Source organism: Octopus bimaculoides, chromosome 7 (genome assembly GCF_001194135.2).
Source record: "Octopus bimaculoides isolate UCB-OBI-ISO-001 chromosome 7, ASM119413v2, whole genome shotgun sequence".
NCBI lineage: Eukaryota > Metazoa > Mollusca > Cephalopoda > Octopoda > Octopodidae > Octopus > Octopus bimaculoides.
The window spans coordinates 96,685,197-96,697,944 of record NC_068987.1 but is presented as its reverse complement, the minus strand read 5'-3'; the positions used below and the strand labels follow the sequence as shown (position 1 = coordinate 96,697,944).

Sequence of the window (12,748 nt, the reverse complement as noted above, 5' to 3'; positions counted from 1 at the left end):
ACTTTTGCCCTTAAATTGAGGCACCTTGTTAGGTCGCAATAATATGCACACCCAAACAATATAAAGTGAATATCAAACTCAATACAGAAGCGTTACACATTTATATATATATATATTATCTTGATCTTATGATATTTACTTTGTATTATATTATACTTATTTATTGTACTTTTAATTATAAATTTTTTCTATATGTGACAGTGGATTTTCATCGATGAGTTCATAAACCTTGGTTCTTTTCCCTAATACTATATATATATATATATTGGTCAGTCTTGATTAAACTACAGCCAGCCGGTTTCCAGATTATTGACATCAATTGCATATACCCTATACCGTTATTGAGTTCTTTATCTTTAGTCTTATCATAGCGTGCGATAATAGTGAGCCGGAGTCCCATAAAAAGGAACTATATACATGTAAGCAAAAGATTCTTACGGACGTAAATATCTATGTGGCTGGATATTTATATATAATTTTAAAGTCTATGAAAACAGCGGATATTAAGTAAATAACGGATTTAATCCAAGTGCAGAATCAATATTGATATTAATTTTATTGACAGTGGCATTAAAGTTTTGCTGTATGTGTCTGGCTTCCCCAGTTAAGCTAGACATTTGGTAAAACTTCGAAGTAACTGTCAATAAAAATTATATATGTAGTTGTGTCTGCGCGTATGTATATATATGCATGTATGTATGTATACATACACACACGCAGTTGGTGGTAGAACGGAGAATTACAAAGTATACAAACGGAATCTAGAGTGAGTTGCAACATATATATATATATACATTTATACTTTGCAAAACGATAGGATTAAGTGTGTACTTACGGGGTATTTACATATACGTGTGTGTATACTCTACAACAACAACACACAGGGAAGTGAAGGGTGCGATGCCGGCGTGGTTCTTTATGAACCTCTTCTTACCTCACTGTACAGATATGATGCAGTCTTTGGTCCATGGAATCGAAATTTCTTAGTTGAAACGTGTGTGTATATGTCAGTTTCTTTTTTGAAATCCACGAATGGAATTTGGGCGAGGAGGATAAAAGAGGACAGATAAACAAGTTAGGTAACTGCTTGCGAAATGTTCGTGGCGGTAGTAGTAGTAGTGTTTGAAAATTTTTAGTAGTAGTAGGAGAGGCGGTGATTCTGTTGGATCTCCGTCGTTCGACAATTACGATTCAATTGTACGGTCAGCAGGGTCTGTTTCTGTATTAAAGTGTGGCTGAGCATTCCACATTTTCATGTATCTTTATCGTGATTCTCAGGCAGAATCGGTGTAGCACACGTAGAACGCGACAAGGCAGGAATTTTGAATTACAAGCACAATCTACCCGATGGGTTAGGTATATAGTTTTCGTTTACGTAGTTTCACTTACAAGTTGTAGGTCAACTCGAAGCTGCACAGGTATGGGTGACCTTTGTCGAGTAGCGGGCCGCACTACTAAATAAAGAAATTTGAAATAATTTTTCGTTTGCGTACCATGCAGAAAGTCCTGCCAGTCTTAGTTTTCCCATCACTGGGCTAGCATATATTTTCTGTCTACCTAGTTTCTCTTAGATGGTATAAGTCAACTCGAGGCTGGAGAAAATAGCTTAAGATGTCACGCAGAGAAAGCAAATGCGTTCCAGTCTTTTTCTTATTATTTTTATTTCAGTTATTATTATTATTATTTTTGTTTTAGATTGTGGGGTGTGGTTTAATGGATTATTGGCTGTTACTTCTAACAGATCGAGCAGCTTACAGAAGATTCCTCTCTAGTTCGTATTAGTAGCAGCAGTTACAAAAACCTTGCACAATTTGGTTATATCCCTTTGAAAAACGCGCCAGAAACGATGGCACTATTTAGAATCATCGATTTCGAGGTCGAATTCACTTACTAATCCCCTGCTTTAAAATTTATAGCTTGCACCAAAATCAGTAACAGCAAAAATGTTAATATCCTGCTGTCGACGCCACTTACTCCGTCGTCTTTAGAATTACATATGCTCCTGCTATCGCTACTAGAATCTGTATTATTTAATAAGAGTGATACTAGTACTTGTGAATGGGAGCTATAGCAGTATTACATGTAATTCTAAAGAAAGTAAAATAAGTAGCATCGGCAGCAGGCTATTCGAAAATTTAGAGTTGAGTTCGCGAAGTGTTATTCAAGAATAAGTGAAAAGAAATACATGTCCTAAAATAAAGTGAAATCATTTAATAAGTTTAATAACATTTGCATAATATAAGCACCATTTTTGCTCTGTCATAAAAGTTATGACAAGACGAAGGGAGGTAATTATGGTAATAGTTGGCATTTTTATTTTCCAGATCTGAACCATAATCTTCAGGGCAATGAGAGATGGAGAAAAGTTAAAAGTGATACAGAAATACAACAAAATCTCCTCAAAGATAGCTTACATATACAATACGTTTGGCATTACTACACAAGTATGCCCTGCTCCCTTGACTTTGTATTGGAATTTAATGTGGGGAAAAATTGATGGATGAGCACACTGACATACATCATGTATACGCTGTATCTACAAAATGAAACTTGAAATTTTGAAAAAATTATGTCAGTATATATGTGTGGATGCCCACTAATTTTTTTATAGTTTTTTCACTTTAAATCCTGACATAACCATAAACTACACCATCTGAAAGATATTTACAGAAAAATTTATTCAAAAATTACTCAGTTTTTAAAAAGTTATGAAGAGGCATGGCTATGTGGTAAGAAGCTTGCTTCCCAACCACATGGTTCCTGGTTCAGTCCCACTGCGTGGTACCTTGGGCAAGTGTCTTCTACTATAACACGTTGGCTGAGTCTGCCAAAAGCAGAGTGGGCCACCCCAATCCAGTTCTCCATGTCTTTTTCACATGTGGGGGCTTTCAAAAGGATACTTCCAAGGTATATGAAGTGTTCAACTTCTTTTAGGGGTTGGTCGTTGATGCTAATGTTTGTGAGTGGACTGTTCTGGCCTGGTGCAGGTTGGATCAGTGTCTTGATCTTTAATGTGTTTACCTGCAAAGCATTCGTAAGCCACATTGTAAAGATCGGCTGTCCTTTGTAGGCCATCTACAGTCCAGCTCGGAGTGGCATTGTCGTCAGCATATTGCACTTCATGGACTGAGATGGCAGAAACCCTCATCTTTGCATGGGGATGTGTGAGATTGAAGAGCCTGCCATCCATGTGACATTATGTCTCTACTTAAGATAAACTCTATTTTATAGTCATAAAATGAAAATTATGACAAATATGGAGGGAAGTAATTGAGTTCTTCGTTGATACTTTTATTTGCTTCTTTTAATGAAGAATATGCATCATCATATGCGCTGATAGTCAAATAATCAAATTACAGAACCAAGAATTTTTCATACTTTTTGTTTGTTTAAAATTATAAAATTGTAGGCTATAGCTTTATTGCCACTTATAACACAATACTTCAAGAAAGTATCAAGTGGGCTGCAAGATAAAAATCTGGGCCTCAGATTGACTTTTTAGCTAGAATAACTGGAATTAGTTGTTAGTGAGATACATATGATGATGCATATTCTTTGTTAAAAGAAGCAAATAAAAATATCAATGTTGAACTCAATTACTTCCCTACATCCTGTCATAATTTTCATTTTATGATGACAAACTAGTTTATCTTAAGTAGAGACATAATGTCACATGCACGTAATTTCATGAATGTCATTTAGAAATACTTGTTTTTAAATATTTTATCATAGTAATCCTTCATGTTAGACATATCCAATAATTCCTGTTAACTTTCTCATTTTTTTTTTTTGCTCTGTTGGTTCTTCTTCCACTCTTTTAATCTTTGTCCTTTAAGTCTCTCCTATGCAACTGATACCTTTTCTCTGTCAGTCTGTCTCTCCTGACTTCTTGTACAATGTCCAAACGTTTGGCTGTCTTGATTTTATCAATTAGCCAGAAGAAACAGCATTGTCTGTGAGCTTTGCAGACATTTGAAGAAATACAATGCACAAGTGTACATTTGTAAAACATCACTGATTAAAATGTATGCTTGTGTGTTAGTATATATATGTAGGTATGCAAATAAATGTATAATATATATGTGTATGCATATTTGTGTGTGTGTGTGTGTGTGCATGCATATTTGTGTGTTAATTTTCTCTGTAAGGTGATTGCTTTTAGAAAAGGCTTCCAGCAGTGAAAGAGGTATTGAAGCAAACTGGCATTCATCAATGCATTGGACCGTCAAATTGTCAAACCCATGCCAGCATGAAAAGTAAGTGTAAAATAACAATGATGATATGATGCATGTTAGATGGACATTAAATGATGATGATGATACACATGCACATACATATATATAATTACTCGGTAACCTCACTAATGTTGGTGGTATGACAAAAGCACCCAGTACACTCTGTAAAGTGGTTGACATAAAATGCATCCAGCCATAGAAATCATACTAAAGCTGACATTGGAGCTTGACACAGCCCAGCGACTCGCTGGATCTTGTCAAACTGTCCAACCCTTACCAGTATGGAAAATCGACATTAAATGATATTGATAGCGATGTGTGTGTGTGTGTGTGTGTGCCTGTCAGTTAGATAAGGTAGTGTTGAAGTTACTCGCAAGATGTCATTCAACAAATCTGTTCTCTCCATGCCACTTTGAAGAAATACCATTAATACAAAAGTATATTGAGAGAACAGCCTCTGCATGACCATCTACTTCAACAATGTTTGTATCTAGTGGATGTACACACTCAGTTCTTGACTCATCATTAAATAATGTAAGCATGTGCTTAGTGCATGAAGGGAAGGGACAGATCCACTTTAGTGCAAGTGGTATATTATAACAGTGTCTTTATAGAAAAAAATTCAGCAGAAAAATGTCGAAAATATCCATTTTACCTATAGCCCCAGATATAGATAAAAAAAAGTATTGCAGGCTGATCTCAAAATGCTGAATCATATGAAGGAGATGACAGGGGACTGAGATATGTGACAAGAAAACCTGCCCACCACAACAGAATTGAGATCTTAAAAACAAGGTGCAACATAAAAAGCATTGAGGTAGATACTAGTGCCACATAAAAAGCACTAGGGTTGGTGCCACTTAAAAAGCACTGGTGATGGTCTCACATAAAAAGAACTCGATACACTCTGTAAAGTGGTTGGTGTTAGGAAGGGCATCCGGCTGTAGAAACGAAGCCTTTGACCTTATCAGTTCTTGTCAAGCCATCCAACCCATGCCAGTATGGAAAGTGGACGTTAAATGATGATGAGGATGATGCTTATATTGTTTACTTTCTTTTACTTGTTGGGTCTAGAGGAAGGGGCTTAAGCTGGCTCCCTGTGATTGATGCTATTAATGTTTTTCTTGAACCTTAATAAGTCAATACTCATGAGAAAGACATGAGCAGAAGGCAGGGAATTCTTCTGAGCCAACATTCTGAGAATGAAGGGTTGTGGATAGTTATTAGTGTAAAACCTGCTAGGTTGGACACAACAATGGTGATGAAAGGAGGGGAGACAAATGAATCAAGAATGCCTGAAGGCAGGAAGTATGAACCCAACCATCTCCAAGAAACAGGCTATTATAGTTGTGGTAGAAAAAGCAGAGGGATAGAGGAGATTGCACATCTCATGAGAAGAAAGAGTGCCATGGCATACTCCAGAAGCTGAAATATATCTCTTTTACTCTTTTACTTGTTTCAGTCATTTGACTGCGGCCATGCTGGAGCACCACCATGCTGGAGAAAATCGACCCCAGTACTTATTCTTTGGAAGCCTAGTACTTATTCTATCGGTCTCTTTTTGCCGAACCGCTAAGTTATGGGGAAGTAAACACACCAGCATCAGTTGTCAAACGATGGTGGGGGGACAAACACACATACATCTATATATATATATATATATATATATATATATATATATATATACATATATACGACGGGCTTCTTTCAGTTTCCATCTATCAAATCCACTCACAAGGCTTTGGTCGGCCCAAGGCTATAGTAGAAGACACTTGCCCAAAGTGCCACGCAGTGGGACTGAACCCGGAACCATGTGGTTGGTAAGCAAGCTACTTACCACACAGCCGCTCCTGTGCCTATGGATAACTTTATACCATTGAATATACCATTGGATATACCATTGGATATACCATTGGATATCTATGGATAACTTTATACCATTTCATGTTAAATAGATTAAAAAATTTTAAAACAGGTGATATTTAATATAGTTGTTGAAAGGTCAAAAAGAAAACTGAATTGGTAAATGATTATTTTATTTTCTTATGTTTTTGTATTTGTTTTGCAAAGCTGAAATGAAGAATAAATATATAGTGTATGTGTTTATTTGGCAAAAAAATTTTTCAAATGACCTTCCTGAAATATAATATTTTAAATTCATCATTTACTTTGTATTTATGTCTTGTCAACTAGATGAGGAAAGGATAAAAGGCAAAGTTGGATTCTGCAGGATTAGACCTCTGAATGTAGAGAGTCAGAACAAATACCACAAGGTATTCTATTCAACCTTCAAATGATTCTGCCAAATTGCTATCTGTGCATATAAGAATCTTTTTATGCTTATGGTTAAGAAGTTTGCCTGTCAACCAAGAGGTTTCAGGTTTAGTTCCATTGCATGGCACCTTGGGGGAAGTGTTTTCTACTATAGTTTCATCAGCCAACCAGAATTCATTGTGCATGTGTGTGTGGTGTGTGTGTGTGTGTGTGTGTGTTGGTACTTCATTGTCTTGACATTGTGTGATATGTGATAGTTGTAGTGTCATCCTCATAAAAACAGTCTCATTCATTTCCAATCTTCTATCAAAACATGTCTGGTCATGTGGAAATATTATCTTGCTAAGAAACAAGTGGTGACAGGAATGACATCAGATCATAGAAAATCTGCCTCAATGAATTCTGTCTGAGCCAGGCAAGCATGGACAATCAAATGATGATGATAATGATGGTTATGATGATGATGGATATATATTTGTATGCACTTATCAATGTTTTTAACTCTTCTTTCTTGTATGCCTACTCATACAGATGTATTACTTTCACTGTCATTGTACACATGCTAAAATTAAGTGTGATTGTATTTCTTCATTATCTCTATGCAAACATCTACTATTTTATTTTTATTCACCTGTTTTTCTATGCTGTCTTTATGTGTGTATGATTTTGTACAGGTATGTGCACACACATACATTAACTATATAGATATTTGTGCAAGTGTAATATTTATGCAAATGTGCAACCCTAATATAAACATATTTGTCTGTTGGATGCATTAATATGTAACTGGGCTACACAGAAAGCTGTGGATTTAATAAAACATTTCACTCATCGCTGAAAAAGAAGAAGTGGGCTGATATCTTTTGTGTTGTTTCAGGATTAGCTTTAATGACATCACTAAATTAATGAATTGTTAAATCCTTATAACATCAAGTTAAACTTGGCTTTGTATAGTTATTAAATATAATTCCCTCTTATATAAGTGAGTATAGAGTGGGCAGAAGCTTATAAAGAAATTACACCCATGCCTGAAACAAGCATCTCTCTCTTTCACTCTTCTTTTTTTCTTCTCTCTTGATTAAATTTTCTCCTTTTCTCTTTTATATCTCATTCTCTTTATTCCATACACTTTCACTCTCTTTCCCTCTTACTATCACCCCCCCCCTCTCTTTCTTTCTTACTCATTTTCTCCCTGTGAAATATCAAGACACTATATAATATCTATGTATCAGAGTTGTCAAGGTGTATGGTAGTAGTTAGAACTGTACTGTGGAGGTAGTAAGGCATGTAGTAACTGAGAAGACTATGGTAGTGAAACGTGTACAATTGCGGTAGAGGGCATGCAAAGTCCAGAATGTTTTGCAATAACACATCAGCAGCTAAAAGGATGTATGGTAGTGAAACTTGGATGGTGAAGGACATTGTATGCTAATTGTAAACTAATATCATTAATATACAAGTGGTGTTATTCATTTGCAATCGACTGTGAAAACATTACCAGTCATTATTCTATTTGTGTTCAAAGGACAAGGATAAAACTTACTTTGCTTGGGAACAGGTGGGGCTTCACAACAAGAAAAGCATCCAGCTGCAGAATATCTGCCTCAACAAATTTCGTTTGACCAATTCAAGCATGGAAACATGGATGCAACAACAATAATGTTGATGATGATGGTGATATATATATATATATATATATATATATATAAGACACATGTCTGCTCAAAGAATTTCACAGTTTCCCGCTTTATTTCTAGCCCCAACTGGCTTATTTTTTTATATTTAGCACTATGTCTTTTTTCCATTTCTAAGTTAAGGGTAAAAATAAAGCAGCCCTGCAGAACACAACTGATCTTTACACACAGACGCACAGAATAACAGCAATCAAATAATGATAGCGGGGTGCAGAACAAATATCAGCAATCTGACTGTCACCTGTACTCTGAACAAGAGATGCCAGTTAGTCTTTTATATCCACCAGGCTCGTTCGTATTAGCCCAAGTACTGGATAATTTTTCCTTCCTTTAAGAATATTGTAGAACGGAAACTTTTCATAGATTGGAATTTAAATTGTAATCTCTATAGAAATTTATTGCTTCAAGAAAACACTGAATTTGAATTCCTTATAATTTTTATGATTATAGATAGCAACTCGGGCTGTAACTGCTGAGCCTGAGTCAGGCATGTGTGACCAATGTTGAGGGAACGTCTGCTATGAATGATATTTTTCGACACAGGGCACCTCTAGGATGACCGCTAGGTGCTAAATGAAAATAAATGAACTGTGACCAGGCTCAATAATAGGAGGTCAAGTTATTGGCTGCAATTACACACTTAAAGTCAGTGTTGACAGAAATTAAATCAACTTGCAAATACATGTTCACTTTAGCTCAAGCTAACTCCAAACAGCCCAAATGCCAGAGTCACCACTGATATATATATATGTATGTATATATATATATATATATATATATATATATATATATAGGGAGTATCATATATTTTGAATACAACTTTTGCATGCCATAATTGGAAGCCAATGCAATGCACCAAAATTTAACTTTCTAATTTCTCTTTCAGGCACATCAGCATCATCAACATGGTAGATTCTAATAAAAAAACAGTGTATATATATATATATATATATATTAAGTATGATACATAGGTGGCTATTTTAATTTAGTGCTGTTTCAATTGCATGTAACTTTCTGCAATATCATTGAATGTATTATTTATTATTTCCTATATGTCAGAAGAGAAAGGTTTTGTCTCGGCATGTGACTAGCAAGTACATGCCATTTACAAGGCTCAAGGGAGCCAAAACACATCTGATATTCTTGTGGTTGGCATTAGGAAGTGCATCTGGTCATTGACTCCATGCCAATGCAGACATGAAAGTGTGATACAATTATCAAACCATCCAACTTATACCATCATAGAACACAGATGTCAAATGATAATGATTATGATGATGGTGGTGGTGGTGGTAGTTGCAGTGGTGGTGATGGTGGTGTTGGTGTTGTTTTGTTATTGCTGTTGTTGTTGTTTTCCATGTTTAATTACTCTGGTTATGATGAGATATTTAGGGTACAATGTTTTCCAAGAAACTGGTGTTTATAACAAGTTAAACAAGCTCAAAAAAACTTTTCTTTTAGTAAGTGTTTGCACGGTAAAATAAATTATAAAAGTGGAAAGAAAAAGTACATTTTAGGGTACAAAGAAACAACAATTACTCTAGGGTCTATAAAGTGGAGCAAAGTGGAATCGCTATTATTTTTTATTTATATAAAAGTAAATTATTGATCCGAGAGATCCATTTTGTAATGATATATTTGCCTTTGTATTAATGCCACATGTTACCTTAATTACTCTAAATATAGAATCAAGCTGGCTTTTCATGTTGGTGGTTCATTATTATATCTTAGCACTAATAACATTTCATTTCATTGGATATATATATATATATATATATATATATATATATATATATATATATATATATATATATATATATATATATATATATAAACACAATTTAAAATTTAGGGTTCAGCAAGTATTGCTTCACCACACACCGAAAATTAGAAATAGTAGCCAAAACTACTATTTCTCTACTAAAATAGGACTCCCAAAAACAGTAATACTTGCAAACTACAAAGGCAAAAAAGGAAGAAATAACGAATCTACCCGACCTTGATTAATTGTGGATGCACATTTCTTGATTAGTGAGGTGTAAAAATATATTTACTCAAACATATATCCTTCATCAGCACAATTTTTCAAAATTATAAATCCGAGAATGCTAATAAAAGAATAATTAATTCGATCAGGCGACATCAAAATGATTATCCAAGAACAGCATTTCTGTATTCATATAGACAAGCGAGAAAATCGTATCATTCCTCAATTACCTACATGCGCTACGTGTAATCCCACAGAAAACTGCAGTTTTCTGTGTATGGAGCATATGTATGTGTTTCTCTCTCTCTCTCTCTATTATATATATATATATACAGGGCTTTAGAGTCAATCTAGCAAAAACCAAAGTCTTAGTAAGTAGGAAGGCAGACAAATCACAAATCCCTTCAGGTAGACAACCCTGCTCAATCTGTAGAAAAGGCGTAGGTAGAAACTCCACTAAGATGTACCTGATCTAAGCTATGGACATATAAGAGGTGCAACAGTATCAAAGGAAGGTTAACTGGGAAGATAGTTTTTGGATGTGGCAGATGCACAGGGGCAATAAACACCAAAGGTGTACAGAAAACAGATTCCATGACATGCCAGGGAGAAAAAATTAGAAGTAGTTGATATCTTCCGTTACTTATGTGACAAAGTCCATAGTTGGAGTGGACGCTCTGTGAATGCAGCTGCTAGAATAAGAAAAGCCTGGACAAATTTCAGAGAGCTCCTACTTTTGCTGGTAACAAGAGGCCTCTTCCTCAGAGTGAAATGTAGGCTGTATGATGCATGTATGCAAACAGCCATGCTATACGTCAGTGAAACATGGGCTCTGACATGCGTGGGCTTGAAAGAAATGAAGCTAGTATGCTCTACTGGATGTGTAATGTCAGTGTGCATACATGAGTGTAAGCACCTTGAGAGAAAAGTTGGACATAAGAAGCATCAGATATGGTGTGCAAGAGAGAGACGACTGCACTGGTATGGTCATGTGATGCATATAGATGATGACAGATGTGTGAAGAAGTGTCACACCCTAACAGTGAAGAGAACCTGTGGAAGAGGTAGACACAGGAAGACATGGGATGAGGTGCTGAAGCACAACCTTCGAACGTTGGGCCTCACAGAGGCAATGACAAGCGACTGAGACCTTTGGAGATAGGCTGTGCTTGAGAAGACCCAGCAAGCCATGTGAGATCGTAGTCGCGGTCGATGTTTTTTTTCAGTTTCTTTTCACTAAACCACTCACAAGGCTTTGATCAGCCTGAGGCTAAAGTAGAAGACCCTTGCCCAAGGTGCCACACAATGGGATTGAACCTAAGATCAGATGATCTTGGAGCTGACTCTCCTCTTAGTCCTGTATACTTTAGACACAAGTCTATCTTCTACTGTTTGACCCATAATTGGATGGGTGGATGGGGGGAGTGATTGCCTCTGATGGGCACAACCACCCCAGGTCAGAGCACACCTGGGTGTAGTGTTGACTTTGGGGTAACTCTATACTCCTGAACTAATGGACAGGAGCCTCAACATCAGATGTTGATTAATGTCTTGCTTAAGGTCTCATGCCTATAAATATTCACATGTCAATTTATACATGCATACACATATACAAATACACACACACAAACATTTATAGATTTCTTGATTTATCTATCAATCTACACACACACACACATACACACACACACTCACACAAACACACAAACACGCACAAACATCTATAGGTTTCTTGATCTATCCATCAATCTATACACACACACACCACATTCATTCTGAAAACATTTACATACACCGATACATAATCTCACCTATGTGCATAAGTGCATACAAAGAAACAAGCATTCAAGCCCACAAATATTTGCACACAACACATACATATAGAAACATGCACATAGAAATTTATGCACCTATATACACAGACATGCACACATACATTTATACATACATTTATATATATATATATGGACACTCTCTGAGTGGTTGGCGTTAGGAAGAGCATCCAGCTGTAGAAACTCTGCCAAATTTAGATTGGAGCCTGGTGTTGCCATCCGGTTTCACCAGTCCTCAGTCAAGTCGTCCAACCCATGCTAGCATGGAAAGCGGACGTTAAACGATGATGATGATGATAAACATACACACATACATGCCCACACTCATAGATATCTGTTTCATTAATGAGGGATCTGCTGCTTTAGTTCATTAAACATAAGCTGTGGATTATATATTTAATCATTTCACTAATTATTTTCAAAACTTTTCACACCCACATACACATTCACACATGTGCACACACACACACACACACACTCAAAGCTACCAAATCTCTCTCATATCACACACACACACATCCTACTGTCTTAAGAAACTGACACTCTTGGATAATGTAATCCTAGACATACTATCTTCGAGAACAGAAAGACAGGAGGTTCATAGCTGGAATGTCCTTCGTAATAGGCTTGCTGGATTCAGTGACCAGCCCATTGGAAATATGTAACTATGCTATTGTTCATCATTGCTATCTTTTATATTTTACTTGTTTCAGTCACAGGACAGAG

At 36.1% G+C, this 12,748-nt stretch overlaps 1 protein-coding gene across 2 annotated transcripts in view; it reads right to left on the bottom strand.

The window, feature by feature from the left end:
• Nucleotides 1-1,948, bottom strand: part of LOC106880210 (ankyrin repeat and SOCS box protein 3) — a 34,219-nt gene extending 32,271 nt beyond the window's left edge. The window contains exon 1 of one of the 2 annotated variants that reach the window (XM_052969824.1): nucleotides 836-1,948. The gene's annotated coding sequence lies outside the window, so the exon portion shown is untranslated. The remainder of the gene's footprint in view (nucleotides 1-835) is intronic. The other variant, XM_052969825.1, reaches the window with a different exon arrangement.
• Between the last annotated feature and the right edge of the window lie 10,800 nt (nucleotides 1,949-12,748).